Source organism: Lagopus leucura, unplaced genomic scaffold (assembly GCF_019238085.1).
Source record: "Lagopus leucura isolate 7727_CA_CO unplaced genomic scaffold, USGS_WTPT01 Super-Scaffold_100157, whole genome shotgun sequence".
Taxonomy (NCBI): Eukaryota; Metazoa; Chordata; class Aves; order Galliformes; family Phasianidae; genus Lagopus; species Lagopus leucura.
The window spans coordinates 22,354,131-22,373,277 of NW_024962334.1; the positions used below are offsets into that span (position 1 = coordinate 22,354,131).

Below are 19,147 nucleotides of genomic sequence, written 5' to 3' on the forward strand. Positions count from 1 at the left end.
CAGCAAAGCCTTTGACACTGTCTCCCACAGCATTCTCCTGCAGAAGCTGGCAGCCAGAGGCTTGGATGGGTACACTCTTGGCTGGGTAAGGAGCTGGCTGGAGGGCCGGGCACAGAGAGTGGTGGTGAATGGAGTCAAATCCAGCTGGCGACCAGTCGTGAGTGGTGTTCCCCAGGGGTCGGTGCTGGGGCCTGTCCTCTTCAATATCTTTATTGATGACCTGGATGAGGGCATCGAGTGCACCCTCAGTAAATTCGCAGATGACACCAAATTGGCTGGAAGTGTGGATCTGCCTGGGGGTAGCGAGGCCCTACAGAGGGATCTGGACAGGCTGGAGAGCTGGGCTGGAGCCAATGGGATGAGTTTCAACAAGGCCAAATGCCGGGTCCTGCACTTCGGCCACAACAACCCCAGGCGACGCTACAGGCTTGGGGCGGTGTGGCTGGAGGACTGCGTAGAGGAAATGGACCTGGGGGTATTGATTGATGCTCGGCTGAACATGAGCCGACAGTGTGCCCAGGTGGCCAAGAAGGCCAATGGCATCCTGGCTTGCATCAGAAACAGTGTTGCAAGCAGGAGCAGAGAGGTGATTGTTCCCCTATATTCAGCACTCGTGAGGCCGCACCTCGAGTACTGTGTCCAGTTTTGGGCCCCTCACTGCAAGAAAGATATTGAGGCCCTGGAACGTGTTCAAAGAAGGGCAACAAAGCTGGTGAGGGGTCTGGAACACAGGCCATATGAGGAGAGGCTGAAGGAGCTGGGAATGTTCAGCCTGGAGAAGAGGAGGCTCAGGGGAGACCTCATTGCTCTCTATAACTTCCTGAAGGGAGGTTGTAGTGAGCTGGGGGTCGGCCTCTTCTCTCGTGTCATTAGTGATAGGACCAGAGGGAATGGCTTCAAGCTACGGCAGGGGAGATTCAGGCTGGACATGAGGAAGTATTACTTTTCAGAAAGGGTGGTCAGGCACTGGAATGGACTGCCCAGGGAGGTGGTGGAATCACCGAGCCTGGGGGTGTTCAAGGAAAGACTGGATGTTGTGTTGAGGGACATGGTTTAGTAGGAGCTATTGGGAATAGGTGAACGGTTGGACTGGGTGATCTTTTAGGTCTTTTCCAACCTTATTGATTCTATGATTCTATGATACTTTTTTTTTTTTTTTTTTTTTTTAAGTGGTGGGAGGTTGGGACAAGTGTTACAGCACCATAATCAAGACAAGCCAAGTGGAAAAAAGAACAGAGCAAAAAACTTTACAGTACTACTTCTATAGCACATGGAAGCCTACTATCTGTCACAGGTACTTTGAAAAGTGTCAGTCCTTGGTTTCACTTGAAGAATGTGAGTCTATGAAGTTCTGCAGGACTAACTTCCAAATTATGCAATCTAAATTTGAAAGAAACAAACTTCAAAGTATCAAACTAGATTTAACAAACACGTATTTTCGAAACAGCAGACCACAGTATGGATTTACATTGACTATAATTTGTTCAGAGCATTTTATATTACATTTGCTGGTGCAAGATGAGTGGTACCTTTCCTTTATGTTAGCATTTACATTGAGTGTGAAAATAAATGAAAAATAAACTGTCCAGTTCCACAGCAATTTAATTCAGTGCAATCTACCTTAAAAATAAAGCAAATAATATTGTATGTACAAATATATCCTATTCAGTAATATTGTATATATGAATCATAATAATGTATAGCGTTCTTCTCATGAAATTGTCACACCATGTGCTCTAATAAAAGCTGTTTCAAATCTTCATTTAGAAAATGTGTATTTGCTGAACCCTGTTGCAGCATATTTTACTAATGAGCCTGTTACTTTCAACTGCATTGATTTCATTTCAAAATTACGTACCATTTTTTGAAAGAAATTCAATTCAGTTTAAAGCCCCGCAAAAGCAAATGAAAGAGATGAAATATTCAAAATTGCAGGTATTTAAATACTTATAAAAATACTATCTTCTATATAAAAAAAAAAAAAAAAAAGTCCTCACAGCTCATAGATTCACTCAGACAGAAGAGTAAAATTGCTATAGGAATTAGGAACTCAACCTACAAGTGGTGATAAAGTAATCCCACTCATTGAAACCAGGATTTATCTGAGTATGTGACTGTGTAAGAGATAAAAAAAAACAATATAAATATAAATGTAAACTACATTGTAATACAAATGTAAACTACTAGGAAAGAACGACTACTGGATGAATGAATGAATGATGATCCATTCAAGAAACTAGACAGAGAGCAGGAGAAACAACGTAGGAAAAACAAAAGAATTTAGAACAAAATATAACTTGAAACCTGATTCCAAAATGTGATACTATATTCTTTCAAAAACAAAACAAAACAAAACAAAACAAACAAAAAAAAAAACTAGAAGATCATTTGGAGGTAAGGGTAAAGAGCCACTTATTTTTTAAATTGGTTACATACTTACTATTATATTCCATAGCAATAGTAAGCAAAACTTACTATTACATTCCATAGTAGATGAACATGTGAAAACAGTTAATATGAACCAATGAATGCAGCTGAAGAGTATTAAGTAGTCTAGAAGCCTGAGCCTGACCCATGCCTTGGGCCCTTGCTTATCTATGGCAATTTTAAAAGGTGAACCAAAGTGTTCATTCACATTATAACCTGTCTTCATAGCTACACAGATTGCTCAGAAAGTAGTGCCTCTTCTTTATTTCCATGGAAACTACAACAGATCGAAAGAACACAGTAATGCCACTTGATAGAGTAAATTCTCAGCTATAAAATGCTGTTTTTCAGCATGGGAACCACCAGTGCATTCTCAGTGGTGATGAATAAGAGCCTGTATGACACATTCGTAAAAATCTGCATCTGAGGAGGTGAGCCACTAATGCTGTCATCACTGCTGAAACTCACCACCTCACTGTGCTCACAGCCACTGGTTGGTTTCCATCAACTTTCAACAAGCATCAAAAAATGTCAGTCAGTGCCATTTTTTCTGCATGAAAGAATCCAATTCCACACTTTTTCTTCACCTGCACTTCCATGTCAGATGCCATTCTGTCAGACTGCCACTCTGCTCCCATCCGTCGCACAGCAACAAATCAGAATAGAATACTGATGCGGAGGTTCAACCTCTACTGCCATACCACCAAAATCTGCCTATGACATTGTAGGCCAACATAATAAAGTAGGAAGAACTACTTTTGAAGCAGCCCCCATACATTTCATGTTGCATCTAACTTACATGAGATCAGATGGAAGGATCCACAAATGCCACAGGAGAAACAACAAATTGTTAGAATCATTCTAAACAGAGAAAATAAGCAACTTCTTCAAGGGACAGCACTATATTTCCCCCTAGATGTAGAGAGGAGACACATTGCTATTAAAAGTTCTTCACTAATGTCTTTTTGATACAAGACTAGCTTCAGAAATGTTCAGCTAGGGAAGCAATACATTGGTATCATTTAACAAACATCTTTCCAGGAAAATTATACAAACCAACAAACAAGCAGAGGTTTGTCATCACATTGCCAAAACATCATATCTCACCTTTCTCTTAGCGTTCCTCTACTAAATGTTACTCACAAAAACCTGGAATTGCCATTTCATTTCTAAAGGAAATACTTTGGCTCAAGTCAGGGAGATACGGAATTTATAGCACTAAGGAGATCTGGGGACATTTGAAAGGCCACATGTAGATGTATAAATGTGCTACCAGCAAAATGTCATGTCCATATGCCAGGCCTGTGAACAATGTCAGGTTCTCCAGGAAAGGGAAACATTCTAGTTTTCAGTTTTTAAAAGTTCAAGAGCTTCCTTTAATATAAAAAAATGTTGACACCCTCCTACCTTTCAAGCCATGCCTGCTCCTTCCATGAAGCTCAGTGTAAAACACTCAGAGGTTGCCATCGATGCTAGCAATGTGTTCTACAGACATCTTCACCGCAGTACCAGCATGATTTCCTGATATAATCTCCTTTGTCTCAAGGCCTTCTCCCAGGCCCACACCAGAGACATAGCTGAGAAACAAACTGCAAACCCTCAAGTACCTCAAAGAGGTTCCTTAGATCTCACCGATTTCCCTTAAGGTAGTGAGGAAGAACTAGATTAAGTTTGTATCTATAGCTCCTAATTTTGTCACTGAGGCAGAAAATAAGCTCAAGGACAATGATGAAAAGGTTCTGCCTAGAGACCATGTTCTTCTACATATCTGCAGATCAACTTGCCCAAGTAACTACAGGGAAGCTGACACCTCAAGAACATAGAATTGTCCTTTCCAACTCATAGTTCCAAAACTTGCTCTTACACAAAAACAGCAGTAGCTCTAGACCAGATACATTTAAGAGTGACCCAATTTCATTCAGTAAGAGAAAAAGCCAGATGTAGTGGGCTATATAACCTATGCAATTGCCAAACTCCAGAGGTAGTGGGTAATTCAGACTTACCTTGCCACTTGTATCAGACAGGAGGAGAGATTTTATATCCTCTAATGGCAAGATGAGAGGGAAATGACAACTTGCAACTTCAGAATGAATCCCTGACCTGAAATCCCAAGTAAATCCTTGACTGCCATTCTGGAAACTCCAGTTCTCCCAGCATTCTTGTTCTCTACTGGGACTGTCTGTCTGCAGCTCAGTAGACACCAAACTACTTGAGAAATGCAAAGCAGGAAAACTTCTTACATAGCAAGACCTCCGGATTTCAGACCAAACACAGCTGTCACACTTCCAGCATTGCTATGTCAGCTCTCTCCTGGATATGACTGGGACAGATGATCAAATGAAGCAGCCTTGCCATAAACAGTCAGAGCAAATGACTGCTAGTCTCAAGTGCCCACTCAAGTCTGAAGGAGGGAGACTTGAATCAAAAGTGTCTTGATCCACTTATCATTTAGTTTAGAAACAGACAGAACAAAAATGCAGCATCAATACATCGGTTTACTACAGTCTTTTCTCTCTTGTCTCAAGGGTTCCTATCTAGGATGAATTTCACAGTCTGCCAGATCCCAGCTGAGCCCAGACACATGCTCCATCCCCTGTATCTCAAACACAGCAGATATTTAGGTCCACACTCACAGCCATGAACAAGCAGATGATCAGAATCAAATGGGGCAGAAACATACCCCACAGGCACCTATGGTTATGCTAGGAGCACCATGTGCTGAAGACACTTGAGAAGACACTCATTCACTCTCGCTGAGTTCTGTGTTTAGCTCGTCAAGAACTGTGTGCTGTCACCAAGTCAACATTCATATATTAAACACTAATACGATCCTGCTTAACTTCTGCTGCTTTCAGACTGTCACGACTGTACTGCTCTGGTTGTCACGGTCTTCCTGCCTACAAGAAGACATTCCCCAGACCAGTAGCAAGAGCTTCATGAGGGCTGTACAAGAAGCAATAGAAGTTGCAAGCACAGCTGAATGGTTGCTGTTTATATGCCTCGTGACAGAAGAACACGTGGATTATCTGGATGGTTTCTGTGATTCAGATGCTGAGCAAGGCAGGACTTGTCCCAGGAAAAGATAAGCTCTTTTTTTTCCTTTTCATTCCACAAAGAGTTGTCTTTCTTGATTCTGAGTCACTAAGATGCCTATACTCCAAAATTCAATAGTGTTCAAGCAAGGAAGTGGGAGAAAATTAGGACAGGAGTTGTCCATCCTGGTTGTCTAGGGCCGTTAGAGAACTGCCAGTTACAAGCTATGAAACAGATTGGGATGCAATGGAGACTGGAAAAAGTTGCAGGAAAGAATATAGGGAAATAAATGCTCTTACGATAGAAAGCACTGTCAACTTTAAGAATAATTTATAAAAACAAAGAACAAGTCAATATTATCTCCATGCATGCCTTTTAAGTGTGCACAGATAACACCTCTGTGATTGTGCATGACTATACAGTGACTAGGTCAGCTGAGGACCTGAGAAGAGGTAATGCACACAGACACCTTATCATGTCTCTGTACTCTACATACTTCTTTAGGAATTGTAATAATAAAGCACGGAGAAATGAGAGCAGATATCTTCAAGTTCTCTGTTTTAAGAACTGCAGGAACTGACTACTATCTCTGCTTTCTCTTTTCTTCTTATTTTCTATACTGCATGAAGAAAAGCCCTTCTCTGAGGCATTCCTGAATAAGTCAGAACCCAGCAAAGAGCTTGAAAATATTCTGGATTGTCCTGTATATTTATGAAGGACAGAAATGACAATGACAAACAGGGAGAAGTTTGGGCATTCCATGGGACTGAAGGCTGAATCCACACCTTCAGGAGTTTCAGGACACATCCTACTCCTCCTTGTCCACACTGAATGCCCCAATTGTTCGGCAAAATTTTCAGAGGCAGAAAAATATGTTTCTTCTTGCCTTTTTTATAAAATGGAATAATGGCATTTCTGGGAAAAAAGAAAAAAAAAAAGAAAAAAAAAAGTGCATATCCCAGTGCAGAACTCTGAGAATGGAAAATTACACACATTGCTGAATATTTCAGCACCTTGCATGCTTGAGAATGCTCAGATATCTAGATGAGCCTACAGAGAGGTGCACGCAATAGTTTAAAATGCAGATCTGAACATCTAAAGGGCATAAAGTTGCACATAGGGAAATTAGTCCTTTAATCAAGAAAATTTTTTCACAACTAAATTCAGACTCATAGTTTTGAGCACCAAACTTTTCTCCAGGCAGGGAAATGAATCCCAGCCTTCATAAACAATCACAGATGAAATTCTGCATGCTTAGACACAAACACAGCATTGTGCTTTATCTAAATAGTATTTATGCCAACTGCACAGAATAATTAGAGGGTTATTGACATTTGAATAAAATTATAAAGAAACAAACATTCTTTCAGCAAGAATCACACAGAAAACATCCTCTTTCATTACTGCAATAGCAGATTCATATTAACTGCATTTAACTTTATTGTAGGGAGGAATGTAAAGTTTAGCTCTTTTTCATATAAGTGAGACATCAGTTTTTCATAGCTCATTGTTCAAACAAAATCAGGTATTGAATGCGTCCTTCAGCTCCTTTATTTGAGTTATTCAGTTGACTCCAATTCAGTATCCAGTGCTTATGTACTCAGAAATGTACCTTCTGCACTTTAATATCTTCTGCATGTTAGTAATATGACAAAAGGGGAAATACAGCCCGTTCTGTAACAAAATGGTAGATTTTACAGTTTCACAGAATGAAAGGCTGTTCTATCAATACCTTTTTTTGTTTGTTTGTTTCAATTATTATGCATCGGATGGTGCATTATTCTATTTTATATATATATAAAATATATAGAATTGAAAGCAATTAAGAGAAATGATGTGTTCAGACGCCATGGGAAAAAGATAATCCCAACATCTCACTCCAGAAGTATAGAAGGCCATTCTGAGGATGAGTAAATGGAAGCAGGGTCAGAAATGATACTCGTTTATTAACTATAAAGTCAGTCAGCATTTCTCACATGCTCTGTGTACAGACTGCATAAAAATACAGGGAAATTCTGAAAGCAGTTCTTTTGCTACTTTGCAACCTGGAGAAAAAGGTTTTCATTTGTCAAATGCCCACAACAACCTGCCATGTGTACCAGCACACTGCATTTACACATAATAAGAATACAGTGAAGCATGCTGAAATCCAATACAATTATTTTGAAGTAATTGACAAAAGACAGCAAAGGTGAATCATCAAGAATTATTTTGATACATTTTTGTGGGTCGTCCACTGCTTTGGTGGACTGCCTAAATTAAATTATATAGCTAATAGTTAAATTAGCACTAAGCATCGCTTACCTGCTGCTAGTTGCAAGCCCATCGTTCATGCTCCCTGCTGTTTCTGCTGGTGGGAAAGAAATGATGATACTACAGCCTTTCACACTGGAAGCACTGGAAAGTCTTAAATCAGTATATACCTTGCAGGGAGCTTTCAGCAAGCTCTCTATGCTGTCTTACCTTTTCTGCCCAATACAAAAACACCAGAGAGGGGAAAATTTTATGTACAAACAAAGCTGACATCCTAACCTCATTATAGTCAATGACAGAACATCTCATCTGTAAGTGAAATCCTTGCCTTTGCAGTGAAATTCCTAACACTGTTAACAGCAGTGATCTCAACAAATCATTTTTAAGTTGCACCTTCTTTTTAAGGTGCATTTACCTAGATATTGATGATACACATAAGCAAAAGGGAAAAAGACTTTTATCAGATCTTAGACATGCTAGAAGACATCTCATCACAGCAAGAGGCCTGGTAATTCAGAAGTCATGAGCACATCACTGAAGTGTAGTAAAAACCTAGGGTAACACCAATTCATCACATTAATCCTGTAGTTTTTCAGTAGATTCTGATGAAAGCTTCCCAGCACAAAAAGCAATACTAACTAAATTGTAACAAATAGCATTCTCATATCAGGACTCTAACTTCTTTCTTTCATAGAAAAAAAAGATACGGTCAGATAGAGTAGGAGACAAGGTATATGTGATGACATAAACATGGATCCTTTACACTCTTCTAAGCAAGTATGCGTAAGAAATCTCGATTCATCGAGAGCAGCTGAACGCTCTCTTTGACACATACATCATTCATTGACCTTTTTTAAGAGATCAATATGTAACCAGTAGAATTTACACCTCTAACAGGTTTTGCTCAGCTTTTCTTCATCATGTTATGTCCAACAGTACTCTCTCTGTCTGTGTCAAGTGCATCTATCTTCCAGCAAGGAACAAGCATGTGTAAGAGGTACTGATTGCTGGGCAGCTACGAATGACTATCTGAAAAGTAAATCTAGATATATCATTTATAAATGACAATTCCTTTCTCTGGCTTGGTCTTAGCTCAGATTCCTCACCAACTACTGACTGTCAGTTCTGTGGTCTAGAGTTTCAGGACTGCAAATTGTCATGTCTTCTTGCTGTCAGTGAGACTGAACAACAGCTTTTCTCTGCTCCCTACCTACTCTAATCTGTATGGCAAGGACAACTGGGCCAAAAAAAGAGCTCTTAGGGCAACATCCAGCCAGATCCCTGGTACTGTAAAGACCAAAGTGACTTCTGATATTCAGATATATACAGTACAGAGAAAGCAACTATTTCAATATCTAGAATGGGTTGCTGAATTACTCAATGCTCATGTTTTTGCTGCTTAGAGTTTGCAGTGACAGAGTATCACTCCCAGATGGTATGTTCTCTCTTAAAACATTCTAGGGGGGACTTGGGAAGATCACACCAGCTGTAGTCTGAAAATTAAGAAATTCTCTCCTGCTCGTTCTATTAACTTCTGCTGAATATAACAAAACACGGTATTCTAATATCAGTTCCTGCTCCTTAAGAGACCAAAACAATAGATTCTATGTGTTGGAATACTGAAAAGCAAGGAAAAACTTTCTTGCAGTTTCTGCACTCTTTTCATATGCTGATCATGACTGCAGCAGCTCTTAACTTGCCTTCAGTTTTGTTCGTAACAATAGAAATATGTTAAAATACAAATCTTAAACATACATGCAGTTTTAGCCACCGAATACTGTCTTGTTTCAACTCACTGATCTTCCCATTTATACCATATTCACAGAGAAGATAGTATATATCTATATCCCAAATAAAACTGCTTTTACTTCAATCTTAAATATCAAATTCCACTTAATTAAAAGTATGGCTTATTAATCAGTGCTGGTTATATTGTCCACCAAAAGCAGAAACATGAAAGATTAAAGTAGTAATTGTACCTATTTTATATTGTCAATATATCTATTTCTAAGCTCTGTATGAACATCTGAATAGGTGTGCCTATAAATCACGCAACATGTCAATAAATCTTATATTTTAAACACAAAATACAGTTACTTTGTGCACACTGTTTATTTTCCGTTTGGAATTTAGTGTTTCAATGTTTTCCCTTGGAAATCTTACATTCATGCCTGTAGTTCACTCACCTCTTGTCAAAGCAAGGTTTCAGTTCAATAGTTAGGCACCCTGGAGATCTAGTGATAACTGTCAAAAACTCAAATAATTAGAATTTTGCATAATTAAAACCCTAGACACAGGTTGTTTATGTCATTTGCTTTGTATGCTTCTACAAAGGGAGTACTTCAATCCACGTAAGTCATGTTAAAACAAAATTCCAAAGTCACATTACTACAAGAAAATAACACTATTCAAGAACTTATCTGATAAGAACCGTAAATTAAACTGTGTTTCCACCATGCAAAATACAAGACAACATTCTTCAAAACACATAATAGATCTTTTTAATTTTATAATCTCAAGACAGTAGAGTTCTGCTCAATGCCTTATCTGTGCATTTTCAGATCCTGTGCTTAGTATTTGGTACTTTTACCAACACGATGTTTGAGAATCATCTCTTTTCAAGCAATAGACCTCATCTGGGATACTACTCCTGATTTACTACTCCCAGTAAAAGGAAAGACGCTTCTTCTCGAGTCCTTCAGAAGCCACCAGAACAGCCAAGGCTGGATAACTCGCCCCATAAGAAGATGTTGAGAGAAATGTTTCAGCCTGCAGAAGAGACCTAAGAACTGCCTGCCAGAAAAAGGTAACCAAGAAGATGCAACTGGGCTCTTCACAGATGCGCATGATGGAAGGACAAGAGACAATGGTTATAAGTTGAAAATGGGATGTTCTAACTCAGAATAAATAAATAAAAAAAACACCATGAATTTAATTAAGCATTGGGTCAGACAGGCTGTGGAATATCCCTCCTGAATTCAGTGCAGATCCTGGTTCCAGTGAGAGGCTGAACAACAGAGCTCCCAAGGTCACTTCTAACTGAATGTTTCTCCGATTCAGTGTTTCAAAGAGCTTCAAAAAGTAACAGAAAATGAAACCTCCATTTTGACCGGTATAGATTCTAGTATACATCAGTTGAGCTTCTTCAAAAAGAAAATATTAACGCTGTTGAACAAGATGCTAATGAGAGTTCACATGGCCACAGACTATCACTCTGATCTCATTCAATGAGGCACTATAAACTCAATTGAAAAGGATACAAAGAAGGATTCAAATATATTTAAGGAATAGAAACTGAGGTTGTCAAAATGAAAGCAAAGATTTGTAATTTCTGTTCGACCAAAAAAGTAAAACAAGGAAAGCTACTTGATAATTTGTATTTAAACAGGTACAAATTGATCTTACATTAATCTACTAAGCCCACATACATAGACTTCTCACCACAAGTATGTAAGCATTTTCACACCCCTTCTTGATGTCAGCTGTAAACTGTGCAAATACATCATACAACAGTTCCAATAACAGAAGTTTCTTCAGGGAAAAAAAAAAAAAGAGAGAGAGAGAGAGAGAGAGAGAGAAGACAGAAAAGGCAAAGGGAAAAGCAAAAGCTGGTGGCTCTTGCACCAGTAGGAATCACTTCCAGGGGAAACTTGACAATAGTAGTTTTGCAGGGACAAAGCCATGAGAAGAGCACGAAGATTATAGTGAAAAACAGTGCCATAGCAGCTTCTGTGAAAACTTACAGGGCCCCACGTGATAAGCAGAATGCAGAGCTATCCATGGAATACTCTCAGCAAATAGTTAAGGCGCATATAACATCATGCAGCACACCACCTCCCTCACAGATAATTTACAGCTCAAGTCCCTTTCTATCTTGGTATAAATAAAATAAAGCTCATTTATTTTCCAATATTGATGGTTTCTCTGGTAGAACAGGCACTATCTTTAAGGTACTCTGAATAAGGCTTTACAGGTTGAAATAGCACAGAAACAAAAGCTTGATTTGCTCAGCACAACAAACTGGACTTGCTCACACTTGCTCAGTCTCAACTAGATGTGGGACTTAAGGGCCCAGAACCATCCCTTCCAGAGAAAGCACACACTCTGAACCCTGAACAGAATTTAACTTCAAAGACTGAATCCTTCAGAGTGGAAGTCAAATGGTGAGATATGGAACCCAGCATCCTCTGCTCCAAAACTAAACTGAGAACAAAATAAGTGCTGTAAGCCATCATCTTCTGAGTTAACTTCTGAGTTACCTTTGCTGAAGACTCTCATTTCCTTGAACAAAAACCAGTTTAGTTACGCAACAGCTGTAAAGCCAAACTGTCCTTATAGTCATTACGTATGATAAGGAAACTTCAACAATATATCATGATTTGTTGGGGATAAACACTAATATTTATATTTAAAAATACAACCAAGAATTACTGGAAAATAAAGATAAATATTTGCATCCTGCTATCTGCCCAATTCATAACACACTGAATTAATGCTAAAGATAAGCGAACATCTGAGCTTGAAGGCTGTATAACAAAACTTCACAGTTCCTTTTCCTCCCAAAGAAATTTCTGAATTGCAAAATTTCAGTTTGTCAATCTTGACCATGTGAGAATGTATGAACTGTATGACCTAAGCAAGTGAAGACCTGTGATCTGTGCAGCCTAACTCCTGGTTCCCAGATACCCAGCAGCAGATGAGTAAGGAACAGTGGGGCAACCAAGTGGCAGTACCTCCTTGGAATACCCTGAAGTCTTTGGGATATATATGCAGGCTGGGGACATTTTGATCTAGAACTGCTATCGTGCTTTCTAGCCCTTGGCTCATTTCTTCCATCTATGAATTTTTTTAGTTTTTAAACTCACGTTAACATTTTACATTGACATATTTCTCTATCAAGGAGTTACAAACTATATAGTACATAAAAATGGATAAACATCAGAAAGTTTTGATATGTCTCACCAGGGTTAGATCAGACCTTGGGGTGGAAAGGATTTTAAGGTGGATTTGAGGTATTAAAACATTTCTGTACAGAAATTAAGCACTGTTTCATTTCCATTTAGAGTTGCTTCAAGTTGACAACATAGTGTAACGTGAATTTATTTCATAGTATTATAAATGTTACTATAATAAGTCAACACTAGCTGACATAGTTCAAAGTACACGATATATACTAACTCCACAGAAGCTACATCTAATAAGAGATAAACTCTTTGGTTGCATGATTATTCTCATCCAAATACTCAAAACCAAGTGAATAAATGAAAGGTGACTTTGTCAAAATGTTAGCTCTAAAAATGACTTGCACATCAATTCCAGTAAACAGTCTAACCTTATTTGATTCAGCAACCCAACATTGTCTGAGAAAACATTTACTCCTTTGAAAATCATTACTAAAAGGTCAAAGCATGACAAATATCTTTTATCATGGAATAGTCCAACGTTTTGTCCTTAAGTGTGGTTTATCTTTTTTTTTTTTTTAAACTCTTCCAATGTAATATGCACCTTCCTATCTAAACACAGAAATAGAAAACATTTTCTTGCACAGACCTAGAGAGACTGGAAAGCTCTGATAAATACTGATTCTTCTAATTTGAGTTCCTATTGAAATTCATTTATATAGTATGCATATAAGGAATATCATATAATTCTCAGGACATCAGGCCCAAACCTCTTCTCTAAAAGGGAAAAATCCCTCACTCCTGAGAGGAAAGCAGCTCACTAAGCCCCATGATTCAGCTATGATCAGGCTGTAAATCAGAGGCACTTTCCTCTGCAGTTTATGTACATGTACCCAAAACAACTTTACATTAGCTGGTTTGAATCCTGATGAATAAAAAACAATGACAGTGCAGGATGTCTGGTCAACATGTGCTTAACTTAATTAGTCATTTTGGACATCACTCTGCTACATTCAAACTTTCTTTGGTCATTTTCATTAGTTCTAATGGTTCATATACATCAGGATTTGATTATTTTCAAAACTACATTTCTCGTAATGAACACTACGTGAACAAGATGAAACTATATCAGCAATATTTAGGCCACTCTCAACATTCATGGTAATTTGTACCAAGATTCATGTCATTTTGGGAATGGAAAAACTCGAATTTGGTCAACATTTTCTGTATTATATTTTCTGCAAATTATATTTTAACAGCAGCTTCAACAGAAATATCTAGGGCAGCAAGTCAACTGAAAACTGTTTTCCACCTTAAATATTTGTAGAAAGTAGATAGGTTTTATAAATGAAACTACTGTTACACTTTTTCATAATGGAAGATATACCATTTTGTCATGAAGAAAATAAGATCTAATAGGAACAACTGCACCAAATTAAGCATGTAATGGGACACACTTCGCTTCTTTTTTCAAAAAGTGCTCTCAGCACAGGAAGGCAGTGCCAAACAGAAGACACCCAGCAGCTTACAGATGACTACTCCCGTTTCAGCACGTAGGCTGCTCTTCATTCATGGAAAAAAGGGTTCACAGAAAACCAAACACTACTTGTTCAAAAACCAGCAATTTAACGTCAGGTTGAAGATACTTGTGTGTATTAAACACAGATTTTGATACCAAAATAAAAAGCAATCTGACACTTTTGAGAGCAGTGTTTGGGTAGGCTTAACTAACTGCGGTGCTGCACTGGCATGAACTTGGTAGCCACATACAATAGCGTGGTTTTTTCTTTTAGGAATTCTCAACTGACAATGCCATTTTCATATAAAACGGAGCTATTTTAATATTTATAGGAGGAAGCTGGCACAATCATTAGGTAAATATGACTGTAGCATTCCTCTCGGGCCATTGCATGTTTTTTTCCTACATGTTGGATCAGAGTTCTGCCAACGTAATGAAAAAGAGGTGTCAAAATAGTGCATTATTGTATCATTGCCTGTGGAAAGTTATATATAGTTGAGACCTATATATTTCATACGCATAATGACACAACACAAGTAGTATGTGGGGATGGAACCGCCTTCCAAGAACGCTCCAGTATTATGGCAGAGAACAAGCCTGTGTTTCTCTCTGAACAAAGTAGGCGTTTTGGGTACAAAACATACGTGGGCTGGGGCCATTGCCACAGGAATGCATTGGACATGAGAGAAAAATCTAGAAACAATAAAGGAAAAGATAAAGCACCCAGATCTGAAACTGTTGGGGAGCAGTGAGAGGGAAGAGGGAGAGGAGAGATGGGAGAGGAAAATAGGAGAGGGCATCTAAACAACCGTAATGCTGAAACAGCTTCTGCTCACTGAGTTCTGACCAAAGCTCACAGGCCTTTATAAGCTTGCAGACTGCATCCTGAGGAACTGTCACAAAACTACACTTCTGTCACAGAAAACAAAATGTCACAGAACTAAAGCTGACAACGTTGGAAGACAGATATGTTTAGAATTCCCTGCTTTCTGTGCTTGTACTTATCCCGTGCTGTTTATGACAAACATTCTCAGCAGCTTTCGCACTAGAAAAGAACACTCACGCGTTTCCACGTGTCAGAAGGGCTCCACAATTTGCTTCCGTACTTCAGCATCAACGCTAGGCTTGTTCTAAACACTCCTTCCCTACTTAATTTTCATGCAGTTTGTGGATGCTCTGAGACCTCCTCAGAGCACTTAAAAAAACAAAAGGCAGCAGCCTTTCTAAGACGAGTACACATTTTGTAAGCAGCATCTCTCTTTTCCCTATTATAAGGATAAGCACGAGCGATCAGGTCCAAACAGCCGTACCTTCACCCCGAACCACCCCACGCTGCTGCCCTGGAAGTCCCCCTGCAGGAAGGCAACGCGCTGCTCCGCCACCCTCTGAAACCGCCGCTCGGAGAAGCACGGCTGACACCGCCGCGCTGCCCCGGGCGGCAGCCCCGCTCCCACCTGCCCGCGGCCCCGAGGAGCAGCGCAGAGAACTCCCGCTTCAGGCACGTTGCAGCTAAAGGAAACTTGCCGGAGAAGGCTGCCCGCGGGCGCCCACCTCCGCAGCCTGCAGCTGCACGGGATGCCAGCACAGCGCAACTTCCCCAACCTGCCACGAGCAGCGGGACGCGGCGGGGCCGGGAGCCGGGCAGAGCCGGGAGCGGAGCTGGGCAGCCACCCGGTGCCACTCACCTTCCCGCGCCGCCTCCTTATCTCTTTGCTCTCGGGCTGTAACTTCCAGTCCTTCCCCCTGCTGCCATCTTCCGCGGGAGCGGACGGGGAGTAGGCGGCGAGGAAAAGTTGGCGGCGGCGAGGTCAGGGGGCCATCGGGGCGGCGAGGAGGGGAGAGCAGGGCAAGGCAGGGTGCGGCGAGCAGCCGGCGGGGCGAGCCCGAGTCCGAGCCGTGCCGAGTGCGGCCGGGCGGGCGGGGCGCCGCGCCGGGGCGGCGGCAGCTGACGAGGGGCTGAGCGCTGCGCTCGCAGCCCGTGGCGACACGGGGAGGATTTACTAAAAATAGCCGCCCGGCAGCGGGAGGAGGCGGGGGGGGCGGCCGCCGGGCTGCAACGCGCTCCCCGCCGCCGCCACTGGGGGGGCCAGCGGGCCGGGCCGCGGAGGACGGGCAGCGCCTAGGCCGGGCGGCGCCCGCGAGGCGAATGGGGCACCGCAGCCGACCGGGCGCTGCGCGGCGCGAGCCGGCGGGGTCGGCAGCGCCTGGCTGTGGGGTCGGGCGGACCCCGCCTGGGCTCCGCTTCCCGCTCAGCACCGGGACAGTCCCGGCGCGGGAAGGGGCTCGCGCTCCGGCCTGAGAAGGCAGTGCCAGCCGTCGCAGGGCTGAACCTGGCCCCCGCGGGGCTTCCGTTCCGACTGCTGCCGGGCTGGTTGCGGGAGTGTCACACGGTGGCACTTTCCAATGGTGACATCTCAGCATCTCTAGGGGAGGAGGTGCACCTGTGGGTCGTCTCTCCAATAAGGAAAGGTGTGCTGGAGTACCGTGAGGTGGTGTCACCCACTACGACCACCACGCCTCTGGCATTTCCCACTGGGAGAAACCACAGACTACAAGGTTTTGCTCCTTTGGGCCATCATAGCCCAAGGTTATTGTGAATTTCTGCAGCTCTATTTAGCAGTGTTCCACATTCACATCTTTTTGCTAGTTTTAACATTCTCGAGGTCTTCTTTCTGAGCCCACGTTAGACTTCTCCTCTGGGAATGCTTGATAGCCTCCATAATTCCCTTTCCTAATGCTATTTTATTGGGCGTTTGAAGCACTTAAGTCCATGGAATGTTTTAAAAGCATTTGTTTCAGTTTGTAGATGTTAAGAAAAAAATCTTCTCAGAAAGAATAGGGAGGTATTGGAGCAGGCTGCCTTGGGAGGTGGTGGAGTCACTGTCCCTGGAGGTGTTCAAGAAGAGGGTAGATGTGGCACTGACAGGCATGGTTAGTGAGCATGCTGTGGATGGGTCTTCAGAATTTGTATTTGCTAATTTTCCACTTACTGTTGCCCAGACTTCACAGTGTTTTATTCAATGCTTTCTATTTTTTTATGTCTTATACTTTCCACTATATTGTTTTCAAATGTTAGGTTTATATGTAACTCATGTAGTACCATGTGACAGGTCCAAATCCAAACTGGCTAATGAAATCACACCATGCTAACATGAATCACACCATGTAACAAATTGATGCTCTTCAATCTGATACAACTTTCTGTCTCATTACATTCTCTTGTCCTCTGTATACTCAAAGGAAGCATCAGTACTGTAATTATATTCTATAAGAGTAGTCACTTTTCTAATGCTTCCTTGGAAACTCATGAACTTACTCTCGGAAGTGAGAGTGTCTTGGAGGCACCTTCAAGTTTTGGTTACTGCTATGCTTGCCCTACTCATTTCCATTCTGAGCTAAAAAATAAAATGAAATGTTGCATGGTAATCATCAGGCAGACTTTATCTTGCTTTTGTTAGATTCAGCATTCCTATTCCATTCCTACATTATCAACTCCTAATCTTACTGACCGAAAATGATTTATATGCCTGGCTGATTTGCTGGAGTGGATATGTGTAGTTGTTCTTCCAAACACAGTGTTCCCCATTTTATCACTGTCTTTCTGAGTTATTGCAAACATTTACTGAAAGTCATGGGGGTCAGAAAAGAATGTGGCGGGCCTGCGTTATAATTTATAAGTTTAATTTGTAAAAGCCCAAGGTGAGCTGCTCAATCCCTTAAAAGATTTTCATCCCTAAAAGAAAACTCGCAACATCCTTGTAGCAGCATCCCTGCACATTGTGAACTGGTGTCTGCCAGCCATTAGAGCTCTGATGCCCATCATATACACTCCAATTTACAGTAACTGGGGTTTGGATGGAATAAAGCCTGTATATTTGTCACACAGAAGATGAGTAAGGTCATTTTTGGAAGGGCCACAGAAGGGTTTTGGAAACCACACAGAAACAGAAAAAATGTCTTTCCTGTGGTCCTCATGAGATCAGAATACTTTTATAAGGGACAGTGAGAGAAAGGCCATAATGAAAATTTCATGCTTCCTCTTACATTCAATCTTATGTTCTCTCCAACTGTTTCCTCACCAGAAAAGGCTGAAGGACCCATAAGGGGAAAATAACAAGTTTTTATTCAATTAGAAGCACTGTAAAAAATTGTAAACAATGGAAAAGCCAATGCATGCAAAATTTTATACCTCTCAGTAAATTATTTCTCACAATGACACATTTTAGTAGTATGGAAAGTATCTATCTGAAATTCCTTTACATCACTGGGAACCACCTTGGGTATTAAAAAGCCACTGAGGTATAGCACAAATGGAGGAGTGCTTAAAACAAGTTGAGAGCTGACAAAAGCAGTAACACGCTGAACAAATCACAGGCTCTGTCCACACAATTTCCTCTCCATAATACCACAAGGAAATGTGTGGGATACTCTGTACTCTGCAACCACTAAAATTAAGACAATATTCAGCTATTCCAATCCAATTCATAATTCATCACTTCACTGAAAGCAAAACCCTGATTTTAATAAACGATCAGAAAAAGATCTGTAACATTTAACAAGACCAAACTGCACTCCCAGTGCATGAGTGCTTGCTGATGTGGATCTAAATAAGCAGTAATGCTTGCCCATGAAAATATATGTTGAGGAAAGAACAAAAGCTAAACCTGATGCATTCTTTGCTGTTGTATACCAGCTCTTTCTTGAAATGGTTAGTCTTCATGTATTTCTACTCCTTGACTGTCAGACAGTAGAACCTTTTCTTCAACAGTCAAGACATTTGGTTATTCTTCCCTGATGCAATCTTGCAACGCACCTGTGCTTCTAGTCACATTCAGAGCAGACTAACAGTATGTACGTTGAAGAGATGATTCTTAAATTCAGTGTGTAGATCAAAGAGGCAGCCACTTACTTTTTGAGCAAGATGAATTAGCACACCAAAACTTAGCTGACGTCTATTCTTTAAGTTCACATCCAGTTTTAAATTGAACTTGTGGCTTTGTGGCTCTGCTTTTTA

General features: G+C 40.9%; 1 protein-coding gene across 2 annotated transcripts in view; it reads right to left on the reverse strand.

Moving 5' to 3' along the window:
• The window catches only part of HDAC9 (histone deacetylase 9), a 443,223-nt gene extending 427,210 nt beyond the window's left edge, over positions 1-16,013 (reverse strand). The window contains exon 1 of one of the 2 annotated variants that reach the window (XM_042888328.1): positions 15,819-16,013. The gene's annotated coding sequence lies outside the window, so the exon portion shown is untranslated. The remainder of the gene's footprint in view (positions 1-15,818) is intronic. The other variant, XM_042888325.1, reaches the window with a different exon arrangement.
• Positions 16,014-19,147: the final 3,134 nt, after the last annotated feature.